The sequence below is a fragment of the Mustela lutreola genome, chromosome 15 (assembly GCF_030435805.1).
Source record: "Mustela lutreola isolate mMusLut2 chromosome 15, mMusLut2.pri, whole genome shotgun sequence".
Lineage (NCBI taxonomy): Eukaryota > Metazoa > Chordata > Mammalia > Carnivora > Mustelidae > Mustela > Mustela lutreola.
In genome coordinates this window covers 47,956,329-47,983,411 of record NC_081304.1, presented here as the reverse complement: position 1 = coordinate 47,983,411, position 27,083 = coordinate 47,956,329, and the positions used below count along the sequence as shown (strand labels likewise).

Genomic DNA, 27,083 nt, shown 5'->3' with positions numbered 1-27,083 from the left:
CTGAGCAGAGAGTCCGATGTGGGGCTCGATCCCAGGCCCCCAGGATCATGACCTGAGCTGAAGGCAGAGGCTTTAACCCACTGAGCCACCCAGGCGCCCCTCTTTTTTTCTTTTTTTTTTTTTTCTGGGTGAGTTTTTCTACCTTGTAGTTTTATCCAGATAAGAATAGATTAATGAGAGAACAAAATAATAAAAGGTAGCAATGACCACATAAAAATATACACTAACCAAATCAGAAGAGACCAGAAACCAGGGGCAGGGGAAGAAGAAATGAGGAAAAAAAGAAAATAGAACAGAACCACATACTTGATTTTGGGTGTATTTTGGTCTGTTAGAAGAAACCACCTCCCAAAATTTTAAAGAAAGAAAAACATATATATATATATATATATATATATATATATATATATATATATAAAATGTACTATATAGAATATATATGTGTATGTGTGTGTGTGTAAGAAAAACATATATATACAAAAATAAGGGTGAACATGATGAAGGGATAGAATATGACTGTAAAGAGGAAAATTAAAAAAGATTCTAAAAAAGGAATTGATAAGAAGTTGATTGAAAAAAGAGAAAAAAGAGGAAAGAATGTGAACAGGCTGGAGACTAGAGCAAAGTCATGTGTTAGATTTAGGGTATATATATATTTTTTAAATTATTTATTTGACAGATCACAAGTAGGCAGAGAGACAGGCAGAGAGTGAGAGGAGGAAGCAGGCTCCCTGCTGAGCAGAGAGGCCAATGTGGGGCTCGATCCCAGGACCCCAGGATCATGACCCGAGCCGAAGGCAGAGGCTTCAACCCACTGAGCCACCCAGGTGCCCCAGATTTAGGGTATATTTTGACTAGAATAAACTGTATCCCACAATTTTAAAGGAAGAAAAACCTATATGTATACAAAAAAATAAGGTTTAATACAATGAAGGGAAGAAATATGACTATAACAATGAAAATTTTAAAAGATTTTTTAAAAGGTAGTGATAAGATAAAAGTTTTTAAAAACTAGAAAAGAGGAAAATTTTTAAAAAATGAAATAAGAGGGGCACCTGGGTGGCTCAGTGGGTTAAGCCTCTGCCTTTGGCTCAGGTCATGACCTCAGGGTCCTGGGATGGAGCCCTGCATCGGGCTTTCTGCTCAGCAGGGAGCCTGCTTCTCCCTCTTCCTCTGCCTGCCTCTCTACCTACTTGTGATCCCTCTCTGTCAGATAAATAAATAAAATCTTTTAAAAAATAGAATAAGAAAAAAATGAAATTTTAAAATTTTAACTTTGAAAGACTGAAGAATCATGGGGAAAAAAGCAATGACTTCTATGTGTTGCTTTCCCCTAGCTCTGGAGTTCCACAGTTCTCACTAATCAGTGACTTGGTCTTGGTTGGATCTTCTTGCTGATCTTCTGGGGGAGGGGTCCATTGCCATGATTCTCAAATGTCTTTGCCCAAGGTGGAATTGTCCCACCCTTGCCAGGGGCCACGCTAAGGAATCTGCTTGGGTTCACTCTTGGAGCTTTTGTTCCCTGAATGCTTTCCAGAGACCTCTGGAGGACGGAATGAAAATGGCAGCCTCCCAGTCTATGGCCCAGAGGATCTGAGAGCTCAGGGCCCCACTCTTCAGCGCACCCTCAAAGAAAAGCTGTCAATCCCTCCCGTCTCCTTGGTCTCCACTGCATTTCTGTCTCTGGTGCATGCCCCATTTGGAGTCTACAAATCCAGCAGATTCCTGCCACACACTCTTCCTGAGGAGGAAGGAGGGGGTTTCTCCAGATCTGCCACTTGTGGAGTCCCTGCCAGGAGAGTAGTGGCCCGATTGTGCCTCAGATCACAGTTTAAGGTAACCCTGAGCTGAGAGCTTACTCCTCAGCTCCGTCTCTGCTGCAGGCTTCCCCGCTCTTATACCTGGGGCTCTGCCATACTCAGATACCCCCAGTCTTCCCGTGACCCCGTGGGTCCTGAGACCACACTGTCCCTACAAAGGCTCCACCCCTGTCTAGCCTCTGAAGAGACTTCCCTCAGTGGAACAGACTTCTAAAAGTTTTGATTTTGTGCCACACTGCTCTACTGCTTGCTGGAAGCCAGCCCCTCCCCCTGCGGTCTATCTTCCCAATTGTCACCTTGGATTCACTTCTCCTCATGTCCTACCTTCCAGAAAGTCTTCAATTTTCTGTTCCTAGAATTGCTGCTCTTCTTCTCTTTGAAGAGAGGAGAAACTCCTTCTGCACTTGCTAGGCTCAACTCCACTCCACCTCCTCCTCCTCCAACCCTGTGATGACAGTCCAGTTGTGGAGGGATAGCACAAAAAGTTTTTTTTTTTTTTTAAGATTTTATTTATTTATTTGAGAGAGAGAGCACAAAGGGAGAGGGAGAGGGAGAAGCAGACTCCCCTCCAAGTAGGGAGCCTGAGGTGGGGCTCAATCCCAGGACCCTGGGATCATGACCTGAGCTAAAGGCAGATGCCCAAATGACTGAGCCTCCCCACGGGTCCCTGAGGAAAACATATTTCAAAAATAAAATCTGTAGGGGCGCCTGGGTGGCTCAGTGGTTTAAAGCCTCTGCCTTCGGCTCAGGTCATGATCTTGGAGCCCTGGAATCGAGCCCTACATCGGGCTCTCTGCTAAGCAGGGAGCCTGCTTTCCTCTCTCCCTCTCTCTGCCTACTCGTGATCTCTCTCTCTATCAAATAAATAAATAAAATCTTAAAATAAAAAAAGGAAAAGTAATAAAAATAAAATCTGTAACCCAGAAAACCTTCCCTACTAATGTCAAAAGGAATAGTTTTATTACTGAATAAGAGTTAACTCAGAGGGGCACCTGGGTGGCTCTATGGGATAAGCCTCCGCCTTTGGCTCAAGTCCTGATCTCAAGGTCATGGGATCGAGAGCCCTGCATTGGGCTCTCTGCTCAGTGGGGAGCCTGCTTCCCCCTCTCGCTCTGCCTGCCTCTCTGCCTACTTGCGATCTCTGTCAAATAAATAAATAAAATCTTAAAAAAAAAAAAAGAATTAACTCAGATAGGGCTCTGTCAAGGTCACCTGCTAATTAACTCATAAAATTATTAAGACAGAAAAGAAATCCCACCACTTTCATGTAGCCAAGCAGATACTACTGACCCTATGTGCACATTCTCAAGTATGAGCACTTGTCAGGTGAGAAGACTCATCAGTCCCACTCACTGCACGTGCTTTCAAATTCATTCGGCATTAACTGGGTGAATGATCACTCTGGGGGAATTGGGGTGGCCATCTGTGCTAGTTAATGGCCTCTTTCTGAAGGAAAAATGAAAATTCTTGTACCTCCAAGATGAGCAGGTATTCAGGGCGCCTCGGCTGGATTCCCATGGTGACAGGGAGATGGGGCACCATCTTCCTTGATGTTGACATTGAAAAGTCAAGGCTCCCAAGCCCTGCTAAAAAATCTTCCTGGGGGCGCCTGGATGGCTCAGTGGGTTAAAGCCTCTGCCTTTGGCTCGGGTCATGATCCCAGGGTCCTGGGATCAAGCCCCGCATCAGGCTCTCTGCTCAGTGGAGAACCTGCTTCTCTTCCTTCTCTCTCTGCCTGCCTCTCCACGTGCTTGTGATCTCAGTCTGTCAAATAAATAAATAAAAACAAAAATGAATAAATAAATAATCTTCCTAGGTTTTAACTCTGGTAAGAGGTTTATTTAACCTTTAATAAGATTTGCATGCATATCAAAAGGACAAATACAAATTTTATTGAGGAAAGGTTCTAAGAAAAGGAGGGGAAGAAAAGATCTCTTTCCTCTTGGAAAGGAAATTCAATCTTTTATTCACCCTTGCAATTTTCCCCTTTTGTCGCTATTTTAATGTAACACTATAATTTCCGATGATCTCAATTGCTGTTTCTACCCTTCTCTTTCTCTTGGCATTTTGCAGTCATTCAAATAATCAGCAATTCTGTGGTAAACTGCAAAGCAAATTATCAGTATTATCAGAATCATACTGGGATGAATTAGAAAATTTAGTACAATATGGACTTGCAGAAAAAGTCATCAGATATGTATACCAAAAATGGTCATATTTATTTAAAGCAAATTCTTGATTATGTAAGGGAGGAAAAAATATCTTTTCCTTTCACTTGTTAAAAATAGGACAATAGGCGCACCTGGGTTGCTCAGTTGGTTAAGGGTCTGACTCTTGATTTTGGCTGAGGTCTTGATCTCAGGGTCATGAGATCGAGGCCTGCATTGGACTCCACGATGAGCGTGGAATCTGCTTAAGATTCTCTCTCCCTCTGTCTACCCCCCACCCAGGTTGCACATGATGTCTCTCCCTCTCTCTAAAAATAAGAACATTAACAACAACAAAAACATTAAAAACAAGACAACAGGTGCAAAATGGTGTTGTTTATGCTAAGCCCATGTTACCAAACTGAGACTTAATTAGAATTTCAACTTTTCTAGGAATTGAACCTTAAACCATTCAGGAATTACTTGATCGGTAACTAGTTAGGTCATTTGCCTCTTGGCAATCCCCTAAAGGAAAATGACCTTGCAATAACAACCTGCTTTTCTGCCTGTATAGCTTCCTTGTTCCTATTTCCTTCTGCCTATAAAAAAGTCTCATGTTTCATACAGCTCTTTGGAGCTCCTTCTGTCTGCTAGATTGGATGCTGATCAATTTATGAATCTTTGAATAAAGCCAATTAGATCTTAAAATTTTAGTCAGTTGAATTTTTTTTTTAAACGTCCTTTTCTAAATTCTTGGCTAGGGCCCTGATAGCAAAAGACAAATTAATAAGAGAAAAGCATACAAATTTATTTAATATAAGTTTCATACGGCATCAAGAGTCTTCACAAGGAAATGAAGACTGGAGGGAGTGGTTATGCCTGAGTGTTTTTAATGTTAGGTTTGATGAAGAGTGGAAAGTTCTGGAAAAGTATGATAGAATGGGAAACTAAGGAAGGCCTGTTCATTCCGGTTCCTCTCCCTCTCCCTCTCCCTTCATCTTCATAAGGGTGCTCCTTTCCTTTGGGTATAAGGAGGGTGCCTCTCACATGAGAGTTTCATGACTTGTTTTAGGGGAAGGTCATAAAGGCCTTACTGAATATGCCATTTCTCAAATTCCTTCAGTTTCAAATCATCTATATGCCAAGGTGCCATTTTGTGGAAGGGTGGAGGAAGGGGGTGGGGAGGTTGGTGGGGACTGTGTCTTAAACCCCATTGATAAGTGATGTGCAAAAATTCTCCCTCAGCATACATTAATTTTATAAACTGCTTGTTGATTTTATTATTTGCTCTCTCACAGGATTAACTATTTGGGTATTATTGTGTAGTTGCTCATAAAGTCTTCTCCCATCTTAGTGGAAGGAATAGCATAACTCCAGAGCTTAATAATGGTGGGAATGCAAGTTGGTACAGCCACTTTGGAAAACAGTGTGGAGATTCCTTAAGAAATTAAGAAATTAAAAATAGAGCTTCCCTAAGACCCTGCAATTGCATTATTGGGTATTTAACCCAAAGATACAGATGTAGTTAAAAGAAGGGCCATCTCTACCCCAATGTTCATAGCAGCAATGGCCACGGTCGCCAAACTGTGGAAAGAACCAAGATGCCCTTCAACGGATGAATGGATAAGGAAGATGTGCTCCATATACACAATGGAGTATTATGCCTCCATCAGAAAGGATGAATACCCATCCTGAGTGTTATGGGTATAGATTACACTCAGATTATGCTGAGTGTTATTACACTCAGATTATGCTGAGTGTAATAAGTCAAGCAGAGAGAGTCAATTATCATATGGTTTCGCTTATTGGGGGAGCATAAGAAATAACACAGAGGACATGGGGAGATGGAGAGGAGAAGGGAGTTGAGGGAAATTGGAGGGGGAGATGAACCATGAGAGACTATGGACTCTAAAAAACAATCTGAGGGTTTTGAAGGGGCGAGGGGTGGGAGGTTGAGTGACCCTGGTCGCGGGTATTATGGAGGGCACATATTGCATGGAACACTGGGTGTGGTACATAAACAATGAATTCTGGTACACTGAAAAGAAATTTAAAAAATTAAAACTTTTAAAAGAAGATTTTATTTATTTATTTATTTGACAGAGAAAGAGAGATCACAAGTAAGGATAGAGCCAGGCAGAGAGGGGGATGCAGGCTCCAAGCTAAGCAGAGAGCCAGATGCAGGGCTCTATCCCAGGACCCCGAGATCACCACCTGAGCCGAAGGCAGAGGCCCAACCTACTGAGCCACCCAGGTGACCCTGATAACATTTTAAGAGTTTTTCTGGTAAGGCCAGTACCTTTGTCCTGAGTTGCCATCAACTGCACGAATAAACTCACACTTACATAATTTAGGCCCTTCAGTAATTTTTCTATCATCCTAAACAATATTTCTTTTTTTTTTATTAACATATAATGTATTATTTGTTTCAGGGGTGCAGGTCTATGATTCATCAGTCTGACACAATTCACAGTGCTCACCATAGCACATACCCTCCCCCATATCCATCATCCAGCCACCCTATCCCTCCCCACCCCCAGAAACCTCAGTTTGTTTCCTGAGATGAAGAGTCTCTTATGGTTTGTCTCCCTCTCTGGTTTTATCTAGCTTCATTTTTCCTTCCTTTCCCCTAGGATCCTCTGTCTTTTTCTCAAATTCCTCATATCAATGAGATTGTATAATAACTGTATTTCTCTGATTGGCTTATTTCACTTAGTATGATACCCTCTAATTCTATCCATGTCATTGTAAATAGCAAGATTTTAGTTTTTTGATGACTGCATAGTATTCCACTGAATATATACACCACATCTTCTTTATCCATTCATTTGTTGATGGACATCTAGGCTCTGTCCATAGTTTGGCCATTACTAAAAAATATTTCTTTACACAAGATGTCAAGATGCCCATGGCCATGTTTTAGTAGCAAAGACTTCTTATGAGGGATCCTTGGAATAGTATAGACTCAGTTTGCAGTGTGTACTGTCTATGGCTTTAGGTGTTCTAAGTCTCAAGGACAAACACTTAGTAGGCCATTGTTTGCATCAGTCCAAGTCAATATATATTATGATAGCAGGTCTGTCCTGCTGAGTCAGTGGTGGTGTCTCAGAGCAGGTTACTAGTTAATCAAATTAAGCTGCTTTTTCACTCAGCACCTCTGAGAACTTTGCAGTGAGTTTTTCTTCCAGCATTAAATTATTCCCAACGGTCCAATTCCAAATGTCCCCCATTTCTATTGCAATCATATTACATGTTTTTGTAATTGTCCTGAAGCACTGAGTTAATTGGTCAAAGTATTAACATCAAAAAGCATTAGCTAGACCTTTCCTGTTTTATTCCCCCAAAGATTGTATCTAATAGGTTTCTTTGTGTCCTTGGATGGACCCCTTAGTAAGTAAATCCCATAAAGGGGGCACCTGGGGGTGTGATTCCAGTTGTAAAGACTATAAACCTCAGACATTCTGTGTCAGATTTTGGGTTTGAGTATTAACAAAAATTCTCTCCTTGACTGAACTCCATGCCAGATCTTCTGGACTCGCTTCTCACCTAGGCCCTGACTTTTTGGCTTTCATGTTTATCTCTATGTTGTCCAGTTTTAGCAATCATCCTGCTAAGTCAGTTTAGCTATAACTCCCCACGCTTATATCTGATCAACTTGGATATCTGATGGGGTTCCTTGCCCCATCATTCCCCGGAAATATCTGATCACCCTGGCTTCCCTTCACCAAGACTCCTATTAGGTGAGTTTAGCCAGAATCCCCCCGACCCCTGATGTTTCCTTTTGTGATTTAACATTCACTGACCTCTCCCACCCCTACCCCTTGGCTATAAATTTCCACTATTCTTTGTTGTGTCTGGAGTTGAGCACAATCTCTCCCCCATTGCAAGACCCCCTTGGCAGAGGTCCCTAGACCTACCCCGTGGTCCTGAATAAAGTCTGCTTTATGGTTCTTTAAGTGTCATGAACAATTTTTTCTTGAATAGTGTCAAGATGCATTTTAGTTCCTTTTACTTTAGCATTATCAAAAATTGCTCATGAAGATGGTCCCAACCTCACTTTGCTGATAAAATGTTTGGACTGGTACGTCCAGACCATGTCTTTTCTGAGAATACAATATGGAGCTGATCAGATACATGTAATTGTGGGGGCGCTTGGTTGGCTCAGTCATTAAGCATCTGCCTTTGGCTCAGGTCATGACCCCAGAGTCCTGGGATTGAGCCCTGCATTGGGCTCCCTGCTCAGCAAGGAGACTGCTTCTCCCTCTCTCCCTCCCCCTGCTCATGTGCACTGTCTCACTTGCTTTCTCTCTCTCAAATAAATAAACAAAATTTTTTTTTAAAAAAAGCAAAAGAAAAACACAATTGTGGAAACCATTTCAAAAGAAATAGAAATTAAAAAAATAGAAATAGCAATGTTCCAAATAACATGTTTGTTTCTAGTAACTTGAGAGTCTTAAAGTAATTGAGATAATCACTACTATGTGTAAGACAGCAGGGCTGTTTATGATAATAATAATTTCACTAGAAAAGCTCTAAAAAAATAAAAGCTCTTTTTTTATCAAGCTCAGTACCAATATCAGTGATTCCAGAAAACTCGTTTCGAGTCCTTGTGAGAACCTCAGTCCCTTCCTCCTCTGAGATGTTGAATACACATTAGAAGCATGAATCCAACTGGATTTTTCTTTCACTTTGATAGCCATATAAAAACAGTCAAAAGGGTGGTGACAGATACTCATCCAGTATGGTGACAGATATCTGCCTCAGGAACACTTTTATGCACATGAAATCCCCCAGCAGAGAGGGGTGGTAGATCTCCTCCAATGGGTCCTCACAAGTCCTTATGACATTATGTCTCACAGTTTCTAGGGAGAGAAGCCCTTTTAAGTATTGAACATGTTAATGAGAGAATTCAGCTAAACTGGGCAAAGAATATGGTCTCAGACCCAAATTCATAGGCCTGTCAAACAATAGTCCCTAAGTTCAAAGGGAGAGACACTGTGCTTTCTGGGAGGGTCACTCCCATTTCTAACAAGGTTGGTGGTAAAGCCCTAGGCCATTTTCACCTATTTAGACTCCTGAATGAAGCTTTCAGAGATGAATTCATCCATTCTACTTGTCCAAAGGGCTGAGAGGACAGGGGGCATCCTAGAATGATTTGCACAACTCCTGAGGGACAGTGGATGTCAGGCCCCCCACAAACCATAATGACACAAAAATCTCTTACTTTCCACAGGTGTCAATTCTATGGAATTGAGCTGCCCCCAGGTGCCTCCTATGCCAACCTTGGCAGTGGCCTGGAAAGAATTCTACGGACAGACACCACTGTGCATCTCTGATACATTTTGGATAATGTCATCTGTGTGGTAGTCATGGTAAGATTCTAGTGCCTTTAAAATCCCTCTCAGATGACTGACTGAGATGATTTTGTTGATGGCACATTATTAACCAAGCAGATGGGAAGTATGGTACAGGGATTATTTTGCTAGCAGTTTCCAGAGTCCAGTTGAATTACTTTTAACCCTTTTCTCAACACATTTGTCCATTTCCTTTCATGATGCATGTTTTTGAAAATGAGCAGTAATTACTTGCATTAAAAATGGGACATCTGGGATGCCTGGGTGGCTCAGTGGGTTAAGCCTCTACCTTTGGCTCAGGTCATGATCTCAGGGTCCTGGGATCGAGCCCCATCGGGCTCTCTGCTTAGCGGGGAGCCTGCTTTCCCCCTTCTCTCTGCCTGCCTCTCTGCCTACTTGTGATCTCTCTCTCTGTGTCAAATAAATCAATAAAAAAAAATTTTTTAATGGGATATCTAAGGTTGGAGTCCATGTTTTAACAGGGGTTCCAGCAGCTCTGTCAGCAAAACCATCTCCTTTAGAAGCCAACATTTTGCCCCATGTGAGCACTACAACTGATCGCTGCAAAGCCTAATGACTCAGCCTTTAATTTTCCATGAGATATTTTAGTTCCCATCTTAGTCAAGAATCCCCTATTTTTCCAAGTTTGCCCTGCTGCTTGATAGACCCTAAATAGATATTTACTTTCAGTATGTAGATGTGCTCTAAGTCCTCAACTGAGAATCATGGTCCTAGTAACTGTTAGCAGTTAAGTCCCTTCATGCTGATTTAATTTCAGGCAAAACCCTAAGCTGATGAGGTTTGCCAAAGCAGCCACCACAGTGCAGGAGGTCTTGCCTTGGCCGTTTTTGTCCTTGAGTGTGACCCAGCAGGAAACATGATCGACTCTGAATTTTGAAATGGAATGACAGATAAATCCAATCAGGGTCTAATGTCTAACTCTGTTAACTAGCATACAGTCCTGGCCATCTATTTGATCAGGTAATAGAGTAGCATGGCTTAGGAGGTCATGTTTCCTAAGCACAACATTGGGGTTGGATTATACCTCTTGGTCGGTGCTGGTCTGATGGCATATCTGTCATGCTGGGTCTTCCACATTTGATAGATGGCCCATAATATGCCAAGAAGTCAAATGACCCAAAGAAAAGTTTGGCTCTTTCAATAGGGATGCCTGCTGCCACCACAGCTTGGAGGCATCCAGAAGAACTTGGAGATGATGCTATTGGTCTAGAGTCAAATGCCAACTTTTGAGTTAAATTCTGCTAGCATTGAGTGCCTTTGTTTCCATAGCAAATCATGTGGAAAGATTTTTGAAAATTTGGAATTCTCTGTGGAGAACACCACAGCCAATTTCAGTTGTTCAAAAGCTTCCTCCAGATTCTAAGGATCAAACAGAAGGATCGAGAGTATTATCAATCAGTTGGTCAGAGGATTTGTCTGCTCTGCAAGAGCTGGAAGCCACTGTGGAAAATATCCTACTAGTTACCCAAATTGCCTAAGTTGCTTTGTTGTTGTTGTTTTTGTTGTTGTTGTAGGCCATTTCAACTGCAAAATTGGCCAACTCCTACATTCTAACACTTTGTGGCCTTCCACAACAAATGCCTGAAATATTTGACCCCAGTTTGGCAATACAGCAGTTTATCTAGTGAGGTCTTACGTCCTTGTGAGGTGAGGAACTGTCAGAAGCCAAAGGATCAGTTTTGCATTCCTCTTTAGTTTCTGAAGCTATCAGAAAATCACCCACATACCAAATAATTATAAGTCACTCAGTGAGACAGATTTCCCGAGACAGCTAGGCAAATAGTAGGAGTCCCCAATCTCCCGAGGAATCCTTTGCCATAAACACATTAGACTACTTCAAAGGTAAAAGCAAATGGGAATTTGAGCTCATTAGTGAGAGGGACAAGAAAAAAAAGAAAGAAAAAAGAAAACAGCAGAATGTAAAGAAAAACTTTGTAGGGGACAGAATCAAAGTCAGAAAAGTTGCAGGTGTGGGGACCACAGGACTCAATGAAAGGACAAACTCAACCGGTTCTCTAAGATCTGGTACAAATCCCTACAGGGGTCAACCCTTTATCTCAAATTCACCTTCCTTGCTTGCTGGAAGTATGGGACTATGACAGGGTGAGTGTCCCTTTTTAAAAAAATGATGGCTTGTTGTCTAATTTTCTAAAAAATAACTAGTTTGATTTCCTCTAATGGAGACCTTGAAAAAGAATATTTTTTTATACATGGCCATGACTTATTCTTTCAGTGAGCTATTTTTATCTGCTCTATATCTCCAAAGAAACCAGTATCCTAATTCCCAAGCCCCCAAAGTGGTGTCTGGGTGTGTTTCAGCCCGGGTGCATTTCTAGCGTGGTGTAAGAATCCCGCTCTGTCACTCCCTCTCTCTCTCAGGAGCCACAGGGTAACCAAGTCAGTCTTTTGTCAAGGAAGCTCCACAACCACTCCATCGGAGCACAGAACATGATAGGTTTCAACCTGCACAGCAGGCATCTCCCCTGTGGATTTCCAGGGGAATCAGAAGAAAGTAAGAACTCCTGTTCCTTTGTCAGGGAGGGAACCACAGAGAAAGAGGAATGGTTGAAAAGAACTCTTTTTGTTATTGGGTGGAGTCTTTTTAAAAAATGATAATTAGGTCAACATGGTTTCCAGCACTGCTAACCCTTCTAGGTCTGAACCGATCGTTATCTACTTGGTTATCAACTAGAGAGAGATCTTTAACTGTAATGGTGGACTCTTTATAATATATTATAAATCTGGTGTATATAAGTGGTGGTCCATTTCTCCCATACATTGCTTCATGTATTTTGTTTTTTGGATTTTTAAAAAAGATTTATTTATTTATTTATTTATTTGACACAGAGAGAGAGATCACAAGTAGGCAGAGAGGTAGTCAGAGTTTGACAGGGAGGGGAAGCAGGGTCCCTGCTAAGCAGGGAGCCTAATGCAGGGCTTGATCCCAGGACCCTGAGACCATGACCTGAGTTGAAGGCAGAAGCTTAACCCTATGAGCCACCCAGGAGCCCCTGCTTCACGTATTTTGAAGTCCTGTTATTTAGGAATGTCATGTCTTCCTTGAATGTGGTGTTATGAAATGTTTCTCTATCACCCTGGGAAAGGTCCTTTTGCAGTCTGCTTTATCTCATACGGATACAGCTGCTCCAGGCATGTTTTATTTAGTGCTTGCCTGGTGTATCCTTTTCATGGCTTCATTTTTAGCTGGCTGTGTCTTTATATTTAAACTGTGTTTCTTATAGAGAGCATATTTTGGGTCTTACTTTTCTTCCCAGTCTGATAATATCTGCCTTTTGTTTGCATTATTTAGGCCGTTTACATTTAAAGTAACTATTAATATGGGGTGCCTGGGTGGTTCAGTCCATTGGGTGTCTGACTCTTGGTTTCTGCTCAGGTCACGATCTCAGGGTCATGAGATTGAGCCCCATGTAGGGCTCCATGCTCAGCACAGAGTTTCTTTCCCTCTGCCTCTCCCTGCTTGCATGTGCTCTCTCTCTGAAATAAATAAAAATCTTTTTTTAAATTAAGTAATTATTAATAGGATTGCCTTGGTGTGGCTTTCTTTATCTTTCTTGTGTTTTGGATTTATGGAGCCTGCATCTGTTGGTTTTCATCCAATTTGGAAAATTTCAGGACATTATTATTAAAAAAAAAAAGACTTTATTTATTTGACTTTTTATTTATTTGAGAGAGAGAGACAGAAAGACAGGGAACACAAGTAGGGGGAAAGGGAGAGGGAGAAATAGGTTCTCCCACCCCAATGGGGAGCCCGATATGGGGCTTGATCCCAGGACACTGGGATCACCATCCGAGCCGAAGGCAGATGCTTAATGACTGAGCCACCGAGGCATCTCTCAGGACATTATTCTTTAAAGTTTTTTTTCTGCCTCTTCTCTTTCTAGAACCTCAATGACATGTACAGTGAGCTATTTTCTATTGTCCCACAAATCCCTGATGTTCTATTTTCCCTCCTCTTTTCATTCTTTCTCTGTATTTTCCTCTCTCATCTTTACTCTCTAATATCTACTCTGGTGTAAATTCCATCCTGTCTTTCTTTTTAAAACATCTTCTATTTTGCTCCTGACCCTCCGTGTTCCTGAGCACACAGAGCACATTTATAATAACTGTTCTATGTCTTTGTCTATTAATTCCATCATCTCTGTCACTTAGAGCTGTGATTCTGTGGATAGATTTTCCCTTCATTATGGGTAATATCTTCCTGCTTCTTTCCATGACTTTTGATTTTTTCTGAAAAAAATTACTGGGAAAATATATGTAACACAAAATTTGCCATTGTAATAATTTTCTATGCCTGTAGTACCATCACCACCATTCAAACTCCATACTTGCAAAGCTGAAACTATGTCCCCTATAAAAAACAAGCCCCCCCCATCCCTGGAAACCAGCACTCTACTTTCTATCTCTATGAATTTGATTACTCTGGGGACCTCATATGAGTGGAATCATACAATATTTGTCCTGCTACAGGAGGACCTTTAACATCATATCTCTAAAGTCTATCCATATTGTAGCCTGAGACAGGGTTTTCCCCTTTCTGAGTCAAACCTACTGATTTTTAAAAAAATATTTTTATTTATTTATTTGAGAGAGAGAAGGAGCATGACCATGGGATGGGCGGAGGGGAGAGGGACAAGCAGACTCCCTGCGGAGCATGAAGCCTGATGTCAGGTTTGATCACAGGACCCGGAGATCACAACCCAACCTGAAGTCAGGCACTTAATCCACTGAGCCATCCAGGCACCAATGGCCTACTGATTTTTAACTGAAGGTTAGACATTGTGACTTTTACATTGTCGGATCCCAAATGTCATTGAACTCCTCTAAAGAGTGTGGGATTTTCTGCTGACAAACAGCTTGAAAGGATCAAATGGATCCCTAGTAGCTTAGCTGTGTTCCGAAACAAAGTACAACAGCCTTTCAAAGGAGACAATATCTAGTCCCATGTATTAAAAGCCCTTTCCATGTTGGATCTCTTCCCAGCCCTGCATGAGTGCCAGTAATTATTCAGTCTACAAGTTCCAAATTGGATTTTTGGGTTAAAAAAAAAAAAACAACCCACAAAACCTCGTTAGGTGCTCTAAGCAAAAGGCCAATTTGAAATACTGTATTGGTATCAGTGAAGACTCAAAAACACGATCTAATGGACTCCTTCCTATTATAATAAATGATATTTATACTCCCAATATAATGTAGACTTCACTAGAATATTATTCCTCATATAGACATCAGGCTCGTACTGGTCTACCATATTCTAACTTATTGCTTGTAACCTGAGTAATTAGAAGAGTTATCCAGGTATTTAAAACCACTACCACTCCAGTCAATCATGTGTTCTAAAAAGGACATCCAGGAGTGCTTGGGAGGCTCAGTCAGTTAAACATCCAACTCTTGATTTTAGCTCAGTCACGATCTCAGGGTCATGAGATCAAGGCACACATAGGGCTCTGCACTCCATGCTTGAGATTCTTTCCTTTCCCTCTCCCCTCCCCTCTGTTGCTCTCCCTGCTCACACATTCTCTAAATAAAATCTTAAAAAAAAAAAAAAAAAAGAACATCCAGAAGCTCATAAGACAAATGAAACACGGATTACTCTTAAAAACTTCCAGAAGGGACAATTGGTTCCCTTTTCATGCATGCCCCACACAATACATCTCCCACAAAGGGAACAAAACAACAAGAAAGGTGTTCACAAAAGTCATCAAAGATGACACTTCTGTTCTGAAGGCCCAACAAACTAATCTAAATGCATTAGTTAAAGTGGTCATGGCAATCATAGCCTTTGACTTGCTCTTAGCCAGCCAAGGCAGGGGGGTGGTCCCTTAATGCTATACAACCTTGTTACACAACCTAAGTGCTATAGGGCATATGGAACAGTCTGACTAAGCTAAAGAAAAAGGTCTTGACTCTCTAAAACAGAACCACTAGATTGTGCAACCATTGGTTTGGGGACATGTCACAAGCATCAATAGTTGTTTTGTTTGATTTATAGATCTTGTCCAGAGTTTTAAATGCTACTACAGTCATTGTCACATCAGGTGACCCCACAACTCATCCTACAGCAGAAAGAAAAACAGAGATTAACTTGGGTCAGCTATGGAGTAAGTGTAATACACGTGCTTCTGTTCTTAATCAACAACATCTTGACAAGAGTAAAATCTAGACATCATGAATTAATGTCCTGCAGCCTGACGTCATCTGTTCTTGGCCAAAAGAGAAACCAAGAGGGGAAAAAAAGCAGCCCCTGACATCTGGAATTGATCTAATATTCATAGTGAGATCTCAGTGTGATCATGAGCCTGTCTGAGGCTCGCAGCCAGGCCATTTTGTTCTGTTGGACATACGAAACTTCACAGACTATCAGCCTCAGGGGTTACTCTGAGACCAGGGTAAAATGAAACAAAATAAAGCTGCTTCATCATTTCATCTTAGAACAGATGCAAATAAGGTCACTGTGCCATCCACAAATTGCCCAATTGTAAGACTGTTCCCTGCTTTCTAATACCATTGGATGTGGAGCAAATCCCTGGCTTCCTTGGATTGGACCCTGCACCAAATCACCCCCATAGTGCCTGAATCCCAAAATAGGTTCCCATGATGTGCATTCTCATTCTCTTTAGCCAGTATAAACCCCAACTCAGTCAATGACACATATTACACGTATATTCCTCCTAAGCTGACTGAAGGGCACTGAGAAATTGAATGTAGTCATGAGCACCAGGGCTGTGGGATGGACTTGGCCAAGGTTATGGCTGTGTCACTTACCTGCTGTGCTCCCTTGTCCTGCATACTATTGCCCTCCATGTCTCAGTTTCCCCATCTGTAAAACAGAAGCATTCCATTTCAAAGGGGGCTGGTATGAGGAGCAATGAAAAGAGGCCAAAAAATAACAAGATACCAAACAGTGACCATTACCATTCTTACTCCTTACTATCATAAGTCATCTCAACCACAAGTCAAGATTTGGGCTCCAGAAATGTACATCTTCCCAGGGGACCAAATTAATTCAGGCCCTGGAAGAGGTCTGGCCAGGAACACCACTGTCTGCACTCAGCCCTACACACTGGCCGTGGTCCTTACTACTTCTTTCCTGGCATGAGTTGAGTAAGAGTGGGTCAGCAGGCAGCCTGGCCCAGGCAGTCGGCATAGGGCAGGCTGTGCTGACCACAGCCCTTAAGGGTATAGGCACAGCTCCTTGCCAGGCAGGGCCCCACGTGCCCACAGCTGCAACTGTGACTCCTTAGACCACCTAGGTGGGCCAGCCTAACCCAGGATAGGCTCACCTGCAAGGTGTAGGAGAGGTGTTACACAGATCTGTTTCCCCTCCATCTCCTGTAAAATTCAGCCAGCCTCCCTACCTTGCCCTTCACACTTACCATGGATGGAAGTCTTGCCATTAGCTTTAATGTCTCTATGATCAACTCCTTCTGGTATCTACAGATTATCCTCTAATTCTACAAGAGTGTAATTTTGTTTAAAGGAACAGTGGGGTAGACCTTATCTTCTACTAGAGGCTGAACCTTGTCTGTAACCCATCTTCCCTCGGTGGAAGAGGGGGTGGCACCAGATGTTTCCTTCCATCCCAGTCTGGTATCTTTTACCCCCAATCCAATTATGGATTGCAAGTTGCCCAGCACCCTTTAACACTTTTTTTATTCAGTTAAAAAAGGAATTAATTTATTTTTATGGTGGTAAGATATACATAAGGTTTTTAGTGATTTTTCCATGTACAGTTCTGTGCCATGAAGTACATTCACACTGTTGTGAAACCCTCACCACCATCCATCTCCAGAACCTTCTCCACGATCTCTAACTGAAACTTCAGACCTATTAAGTCATATATTCCCATCCTCCTTCCCCCCCCCCCCCCCGCCCCTGGTAACCACCACCCTGCCTTCTGTCTCTATGAATTTGACTCTTCTGGGTACCTCATATAAGTGGAATCCAACAGTATTCGTTCTCTTGTGTCTGGCTTATTTAACTTAGCGTAGGGTTCTCAAGGTTCATCCATCTTGTATCATGTACCAAAATTGATTTCCTGTTTATGGCCTAATAATATTTTCTTGTACATATATACCGTATTTGTTCCTCCATTCATCTGTTGGTGGACATTTGGATTGTTTTCCACAATCATTGCCAATAATGCTGCTATGAACATGGGTGTCCAGATATCTGTTGGAGTGCCTGCCTTCAGTTCTTTCAGATATATACTCAAAAGTGGAATTTCTGGATCTTATGTTAATTTTATATTTAATATTCAGAGGAACCACAGTACTGTCTCCCACAGCGGCTGTAGTATCATATTCCCATCAGCAGGACACAGAAGTTTCAATGATTCCACATCCTTGGCAATGGTGTTATTTTGTTTTGTTTAATAATGGCCATTCTAACAAGTGTGAAAGGATATTTCATTGTGGTCTTGATTTGCATTCTCCTAATGATTAATGATGTTGAGCATCTTTTCGTAGGCTTATTGGCCATTTGTATATCTTCTTTGGAGAAGTGTCTACTCAAAATCTTTGGTTTTTAAATCAGGTCATTTGTATTTTTTTGTTGAGCTGTAGGAGTTCTTTATTTATTCTGGATACTAAACCTTTATCAAATATATGATTTAAAAATATTTTTTCTCATATTGTAGATTGTCCTTTCACTTTTTTTTCTTTTTCCTTTTTAAATTTTAGTTGATTTTTTTATTTTTTTATTTTTAGAGAGAGGGACAAAGTTCAAAGCAGGCTTCCTGCTCAGCACAGAGCCCGAGGCGGGGCTCAATCCCACAACACTGAGATCATGACCTTAGCTAAAATCAAGAGTCAGATGCTTAACCAACTGAGCCACCCAGGCGCCCCTGTCCTTTCACTTTCATAACAATATCCTTTGATGCACAGACATTTTTAATTTTTATGGAGTCAAATTTATCTGTTTTTCTTTTATTGCTTGTGCTTTTGGCATTATATATAGGAATTCACTGCCAACTCCAAAGTCATAAAGATTTAACCCTATGTTTTCTCCTAAAAGTTTTATGGTTTCAGCTCTTATATTTTGAACATCGATTTAAAACTTAATTTGTAAATCTGTTAAGGCAAAAGAGAAGATGAAATATGCATTTACATAATTTTTTATGATTACAAATAGCTTTGTCAGTTCTCTGTTTCTCTCTCTGTTAGAAATTTCCATTTGAATTTAGTTGCTTTCAGCCCAAACAACACTCTTTAGTGTCTCTTAGCAATGATTCTCTAACTTTTTCAATTTTCTGGGAATATCTTCACTTTGTCTTCCTTCTGGAAAGATAGTTTTTAGGAGAGCCTAGTGGCTCAGTCAGTTGGATGTCCAGCTCATGATTTCAGCTTAGTTCATGATCTCAGGGTCATGAGATTGAGCCCCATATCAGGCTCCACTCTGGGCTTAAGATTCTCTCTCTCTCCCTCTGCCCCTCCCCCAACTAGGTGCACTCTCACTCTAAAATAAACTTTTTTTTTTTTTAAAGAAAGATAGTTTTTTCTTTTCCTGGGTATAGGAATCTTGTTGACATTTTTTTTTCTTTTGGCATTTGAATATGTCATCTCCCTGCCTTCTGGTCTCCGATGAGAAATCGGAGAGAAATCTGATGAGAAATCATATCAGGGTTACTTTGTATGGGATGAGTCATTCTCTGACTATTTTCAAGGTTTTCTCTTGGTCATTCACATTTTTATTGGTGTGCCTGGTTGTGAATCTCTTTGTATTTATCTTTTTAAAAAAGGTTTTTATTTATTTATTTGAAAGAGAGTGAGAGAGAGAAAGAGAGAGAGAGCATGAGGGGGGAGATTGGAGGGAGAAGCGGACTCCCCACTGAGCAGGGAGCCCAATGTGGGACTTGACCTGAGACCCCAGGATCATGACCTGAGCCAAAGGCAGTCACCCAACTAACTGAACCACCCAGGTACCCTCCTTGTATTTATATTATATGGAGTTCCTTGAGCTTCTTGGACATGTAAATTAATGCTTTCAAACAAATTAGGGACATTTTTAAAGTCATTATTTTTTCTGTTCCTTTCTCTTTCTCCTCTGCTCTGGCACTCCTGTTATAGGTATGTTGTTGTGCTTAAGCATAGCCCATACATCTTGGAGGCTCTGCTTATTTCTATCCATCTATTCTTTCTCTGTTCTTCAGTTGTATAATTTCTATTGCTCCCTCTACACGTTTTCTGGTTCTTTCTCCTGCTAGTTCATATCAGCTATTGAGCCTCTCTAATCAAGTTTTCATTTTGCTCATCATACTTTCTTTTTCTTAAAGATTTATTTATTTATTTATTCTAGAGAGAGAGAACATGCATGAGCATGAGGAGGGGAAGAGGGAGAGAAAGAATCCTAAAGCAGACTCCACATTGAGCACAGAGCTGGATGCAGGGCTCAGTCCCAGTACCCCAAGATCATGATCTGAGCCAAAACCAAGAGTCGGCTGCTCAACTGACTGTACCACCCAGGTACCCCACTCATATTTTTTAATTCCAGAATTTCCCATTTGATTCATCTATGTATTTTCTGTTGTTGTTGTTGTTTTTTTTTTTTTACTATAATTCTCTATTTGAAAAACCATTTCTCCACCTTTCTTTACTACTTTGAGCTTCCTGGAAGTCAGTTCATTGTTTTTCAAAAATTTTGGATGTTTTCAGTAACTAGTTTTTCAAATTTTTTTTGTTCCTTTCTGAACTCTGCATTTCATGTTGTTCCAAAGTTCTCTGAGGTTTTGTTCATTTTTTTCATTCTTTTTTTCCTCCCTTTTCCTCAGCTTCCAAATTTCTCTCAATCTATCACTAAGATCATGAACTCTTTCTTCTACTAGTTCAAATATACTGTTTAGTTCAAATATACTTCTACTAGCTCAAATATACTGTTTCCATCTAAGTGAATTTTTTTTAAGAGAAAGAGCATGAGCAGTGGGGAGGGACACAGGAAGAGGGAGAGAACCCCCCCCCTTTTTAAAGGTTTTATTTATATTTGACAGACAGAGATCACAAGTAGACAGAGAGGCAGGCAGAAAGAGAGGAGGAAGCAGGCTCCCCGCCAAGCAGAAAGCCTGTTGTAGGGCTCGAACCCAGGACCCCGAGATCATGACCTGAGCTGAAGGCAGAGGCTTTAACCCACTGAGCCACCCAGGCACCCCAGGAGAAAAAATCTAGCAGGCTCCATGTCCGTGGACACCCTGGGATCATGATCTGAGCCAAAATCAGGGGCCAGAGGCTTAACTAACTGAGCAATTTGCATCAGTTAATTTCACTTACTGTATTTTCAACTCCAGAATCTCTATTTCGTTCTTTGAAAATAATTTCTATTTTAGTCATTTCACAGTTTTTTGGAAGTCAGAACATTCTGTTGTATACCTTAAACTTATCAATTATATCAGGGGCCTGGATGGCTCAGTGGATTAAAGCCTCTGCCTTTGGCTCAGGTCATGATCTCAGGGTCCTGGGATCAAGGCCTGCATCGGGCTCTCTGCTCAGCCAGGAGCCTGCTTCCTCCTCTCTCTCTCTGCCTGCCTCTCTGCCTACCTGTGATCTCTGTCTATCAAATAAATAAATAAAAATCTTTAAAAAAATTATCAATTATATCTCAATAAAACTGGGAAAAATCACTAAAAAAGAAATTATTGAAAACAAGAATGTTTTTGAAATTTCTCTCTTCACTGATATTTTTTATTTGATGCAACATTGTCATCATACCTTCCTTTATTTCCTTAATCATTAATATTTTAATTCTGTGGACACTTTTTTTTTTGACTGAACTAAGTGGCTTTATTGGGGAAAGCCAAGATTATAGTGGACTTCAGATATGGCATTGGGGTCCTTCTTCTTGCCAAAGGTGGGCACAACATTGACAAAGCACTAATCCACCATATGGCTCAGCCTGTCTTCATTTTCTCCTGTTTAGCTACCTTGGGAGTTTGCCCTCTTATTTTCCCAGCATCAGCTAGGGAACTATGGACTTTACCTCCAAGCCCGCAGCTGGCTACTGCCAGGGTGGTCAGAACCTCTACTCCACACTGACTTATGGTAGCCTCGTCCTTTAGGGGCATGCCTGCCAGGGGTATGATTTGATCTTCTGGAGCCATGCCCTTCAGTGAGGCTACATGAGCCTTGATCTGGATGACTGTCTCCTGGCTAGTGACCTTGAGGGTATGTAGCTCCTGAGCGCTGACAAAGAGCTGCCTGTCAGGGACTGAGCTGTGGCCACCACAGCCCTATGAACATATCTACAGTGATAACTTTGAAGTCTTTTTCTGTTAAATCCAGCATCTTGTCACTCTCACAGGCAGTTTTTCTTGCCTTCTTTTCCTGCTGCATGGGTCGTACTCTCTTGTTTCCTTGGCTCATAATTTTTTTGTTGGAAGCTAGACATTCTAATCTATTGGAACAATACCAGACACAACTCCCCCTCCTCTGAGGCTTGTTCTTATCATTGTTTCTTTATTTTTTAGTTACTAGCTGGATTACTTTATAAAAGTGTAGTGTCTCTCCACTATACTCCCAGTGTTAAGCTTCTTCCCTTGCTCCTCAGAAAGATGCAGCTTCATGTGGGCCCACAATCACCCTGGGATGACGGTGGTCTAGAGAGAGAGTGTAGGTAGGGCTCTCTTCCCCTCTTTTCCCAATCCATCTGTTAAATGTATTAAATTAACATTCAGCTTATTACTTTTTTTTTTTTTTTTTGCTGATTGTTCTATTGTTTTCAACACTGTCTTGAGTGTTAGTTTGTTCTACAAACTAACCCAATCAAATTTGAGCTCCACTGATATAGTTTTCTATGTCAGTGTTTGATATTTGTTCTGACCTTGGGAGAGGTCTTCCTATATGTACCATTGCCCAGTTCTTGCTTGCAAACTACCCAGCCTTCAGTTTAGCCTGAATCTTCCTTCAATTCATGAACCTCCACCTAACTGTCTTTCCTCACAACTTCCACTGTTCTTGAGAGCATGCTTAGGCTTGAACTTCTCCATGCTTTGTTGCAAATGAAGTCAGTTTGATGCAAGCTGGTTGGGTTCAAGGACCCAAAGGGGGTCCGCAGGACTAGTCAAGAGGATCCTTGGCTTCACACAGGACAGAAATCAAATTTGAGGTGAGAAGGAAGAACACAGTTTATTGAAGGCATAGAGAGAGTGCAAACACAGACAGAATGTCTGGGAAACTTGGAAAGGAAAGAAGGATGAGTCTTGTCTTTGCTTGGAGTCTGGCTTTTATTTTTTTGTTTTGTCTTGTTATTTTTGAGGATTGAGGTCCAGTACATGTGTCTTTTCAGGCATTTAAGAACAAAGATGAGTGTTTAGGTATTCTCCATATGTCACTTATATCCTGGAACCAGGGGTTTTGTTGAATCAGTGGTCTTAGAAAACATTCATGAGGAACCCATTCATCACTCTTTAGATGTTATCTATTGTTCTGGAATACTCCAAAGAAATCATTAATTCATTGAATTTTACAAGGAGGACATACGTTTTCTGTTCTATAAGGCATGTGTAAGACAGAGGTGTCTGCCCTAGCAAGAATAGAAGCAAGGAAAAGGAACCAAAAAAGTAGTCTTTTATGGGGTCCCTTTAATTTTCCTGTCTCAAGTTCATTTGAGAGTAGAATAGAAGCTATCAGTTTTATGATCTGCCCTCCCAAATCTGTTGACTAGGGCCCTGGAAGTAAGGATAGGCAGTATGGTACTTTTCTCTCTGAGAGACATTCCCACTCGAGCAGCTGTTTGGAAGGGCAAGAAATTAAATCCTTTTAGCTTCCCTCTCCTCAAGAGGAACCACTGCTTCAGGAGCTGAGAATAGGGTGTTTAGGGCTCCATTATTTTCAGCATACTTTGCCCAAGATAGAGCCTTCCTTCCATGGGTGGAATCTGGGCAGAAGAAGGGATCTTCCAACTCGACTACATTCACATGAGACTTAGCGTCAAGAACGGGTAGCTGGGGGCAGGATGTGAAAAAATGAAGTCTTGTACCTCTTGGAAAGAGGGTCATCTAGCTGGGAGTTAAGTTTAGAGAGACCCTATATTTTTGGCCCAGGGGAAAGAGCCCTGTATTCTTCATTCCATCTGTCTAGAATAGAGTCTGAGCTGGAAGAGAAAGAAAGGGTGTGGTCTTGGTTCAAACACCACAGTATCACATTTCTTACCATAGGTTCATAGATTTTCCTGAATATGTATTTCCTCACTTGCTGTTTACCCTTAGGATTGTTTTCATAGGCTTTGAATTGTTGATTTCTAATTGTTAATAACTTCACCAATTTCAGCGGGGAGTGGGTCAGTGGGGCTCCTCATTCTGTCATGCCAGAAGCTGATCCTCCCTTTACTTCTTTTTTGTTGTTGTTGTTGTTTTTAAAGATTTTATTTATTTATTTGACAGACAGAGATCACAAGTAGGCAGAAAGGCAGCCAGAAAGAGAGCGGGAAGCAGTCTCCCCGCTGAGTAGAGAGCCCGATGGGGGACTCGATCCCAGAACCCTTGGATCATGACCTGAGCCAAAGCAGAGGCTTTAACCCACTGAGCCACCCAGGAACCCCCTCCCTTTACTTCTTTAAGCATGGTTTCCATTAAAAATATTTGTAATGTGTACTTGGAGGTCTTGTTTGCTAACTGTGATATCTGGTAACTTTCACAGATGAAATGATTGCCTGTGACAAAGTGACAAAGGATGTCACTTTCTTATTTGTTTGCATGTCTTGTTCTTTTTTTTTTTAAGATTTTATTTATTTATTTGACAGAGATCACAAGTAGGCAGAGAGGTAGGCAGAGAGAGAGAGAGAGAGAGGAGGAAGCAGGCTCCCCGCCAAGCAAAGAGACGATGCGGGGGTCAATCCCAGGACCCTGGGACCATGACCTGAGCGGAAAGCAGAGGCTTTAACCCACTGAGCCACCCAGGCATGCATGTCTTGTTAATAAAACAAACTTAATGGAAATTGGACATTTAAGGTAATACATTATATTAATCCTGCATGCCAATTACCTTCCCTCTTCTCTGGGGCTTGTTTTTAGTTTTTGCTTATTTATTTGTTTTGTGATTTGGCTAGTCTATTTTAGTGAAGTCTATTCCCTCCGTCCTGCCCCCTGCAGTGCATAGCATTTGGTATCACTCCTCAGAGGGCTCAGTCCCAAGGGTGTGTACAGTCACCCTGGAATGGCAGTGCTCTTGTCCATTATCTATGCCCTTGATCTTTCTGTTTAACTATGTGACTCATTTTGTATTATACCCAGCCCTTGGGCTGCACTAATTATCAGGTGATTGCTCTAGTGTTTTTGACAATGTCTTGGCACACAAATTGCTCAGCAGTCCAATCCAATAAAATTCTGGTGGGGTAATGTCTGAGGTTGGTCTCCATGGCTTGTTCTGTCCCCAGGAGGGCTCTTCATAGTTGTTTCTTTACATAGTTCTCTCTGGTTGACCAGCTGGCCTGTGGTCTAGTTTGACACCCTAAATGAAGAGGAGCTATTGTTTCTGAGAGTGTTTTATGATTACGCTCTCCCATACTCTATTTCAAATAAAGTCAGTTCCTCGAGGAGTTAGCTTTGGAACTCTCTTTTCTTATGATCTGCCTCTTCCCTTGGGTAAGGTCTCTGCATTAGGGACACCTGGGTGGCTCAGTTGATTAAGCATCTGTGTTTGGTTTGGGTCATGATCATGGGGTCCTGGGACTGAGTCCCAAATCCAACTCTTTGCTAAGCAGGGAGTCTGCTTCTCCTTCTGCCTGCCACTCCCCGCTTGCTCGCTCACTCTCTCTCTGACAAGTAAATAAATTTTTTTAAAAAAATTAAATTAAAATAAACTTAAAAAATTAGGAGCTCCCGAGTGGCTCAGTCAATTAAGCATCTGCTTTTGGCTCCAGTCATGATCCCAGGGTCCTGGGATCCAGCCCCATGTGGGGCTCCCTGCTCAGTGGGGAGTCTGCTTCTCCCTCTCCCTCTGCCCCGCCTCCATTTGTGCTCTCTCTCTTTCTTGAATAAATAAATAAATATTCCCCTCCTTGGTCATGGCAATCTCTTTTTTTAAATTTAAGTTTATTTTTTCAGTTCCAAGATTCATTGTTTATGCAATACATGCCCTCCTTAATACCCACCACCAGGTTTAACCATCCCCTCACCCCTTCTGCTCCAAAACCCTCAGTTAATTTCTCAGAGTCATAGTCTCTCATGGTTCATCTCCCCCTTCAATTTACCCCCAACTCTCTTTTCCTTTTCTTCTCCTAATGTCCTCCATGTTATTCCTTATGCTCCACAAATAAATGAAACCCTATGATAATTGACTCTCTCTTCTTGACTTATTTCACTCAGCATAGTCTCCTCCAGTCCCATACATCTTGATATAGACCCATGTACCCATGTTGGGTATTCATCCTTTCTGATGGAGGCATAATATTCCATTGTATATAAGGACCATATCTTCTTTATCCATTCATCTGCTGAAGGATATCTTGGCTCTTTCCACGGTTTGGTGATTGTGGCCATTGCTGCTATGAACATTGGGGTACAGCTGGCCCTTCTTTTCATACATCTGCATCATGGGGGTAAATACCCAGTAGTGCAATTGCAGGGTCATAGGGTAGCTCTATTTTCAATTTTTTGAGGAATCTCCACACTGTTTTCCAAAGTGGCTGTACCAGCCTACATTCCTACCAAAAGTGTAAGAGGATTCCCCTTTCTCCACATCCTCTCCAACACTGGGTGTTTCCTGTTCTGTTAATTTTGGCTATTCCAACTGGTGTAAGGTGGTATCTCAATGTGGTTTTGATTTGAATTTCCCTGATGGCTAATGATGATGAACATTTTTTCATGTGTCTCTTAGCCATTTGTATGTATTCTCTGGAGAAGTATCTGTTCATGTCTCCTCTCCATTTTTTTGACATGATTATATGTTTTTTGGGTGTTGAGTTTGAGGAGTTCTTTATAGATCTTGGATGTCAGTCCTTTGTCTGCAGTGTCATTTGCGAATATCTTCTCCCAATCCATGGGTTCCCTTTTTGTTTCATTGACTGTTTCCTATGCTGTGCAGAAGCTTTTGATCTTGATGAAGTCCCAAAAGTTCATTTTTGCTTTTGTTTCCTTTGCCTTTGGAGACATGTCTTGAAAGAAGTTGCTATGGCCGATGTCCAAAAAGTTGCTGCCTATGTTCTCTTCTAGGATTTTGATTGATTCCTGCCTCATGTTGAGGTCTTCCATCCATTTTGAGTTTGTCTTTGTGTATGGTGTAAGAGAATGGTCAAGTTTCATTCTTCTATACATAGCCATCCAATTTTCCCATCACCATTTATTGAAGAGACTTTTTTCCACTGGACATTTCTTTCTGCTTTGTTGAAGATTATTTGACCACAGAGTTGAGGGTCCATATCTAGACTCTCTACTCTGTTCCATTGGTCTGCTTCTCTCTCTTCATTTACCCCTCCCTCATTTTTGCTCTCTCTCTTTCTTGAATAAATAAATTAAAAATCTTTAAAAAAAAAAAAAAAGGTCTCTGAATTACTACTCTAGATTTTGGTTAAGTGATAGGTTATTGTGTTGTCTGTTTGCCTCTCTCAGTATGGAACCTTTGCCCTGTAAGCAAGCTGGACAGAGGTGACCCTAGTTTTCTTGGTTTGGGTTAGAGCCTTCATCTTGTTGGCGAGGACTGGGTGGAAAAGAGCCCCTGACTTCTGGGTTGTCAGGAATTTAGCCACTTCAGTCTGAAGTTAGATGAGCAATGCTTGTGGCCCAACCCTCTTGGGGAAAT

General features: G+C 41.4%; 1 pseudogene; it reads right to left on the bottom strand.

Moving 5' to 3' along the window:
- Window positions 1–21,131: 21,131 nt before the first annotated feature.
- Window positions 21,132–21,680, bottom strand: LOC131815645 (ubiquitin-like FUBI-ribosomal protein eS30 fusion protein; annotated as a pseudogene).
- Between the last annotated feature and the right edge of the window lie 5,403 nt (window positions 21,681–27,083).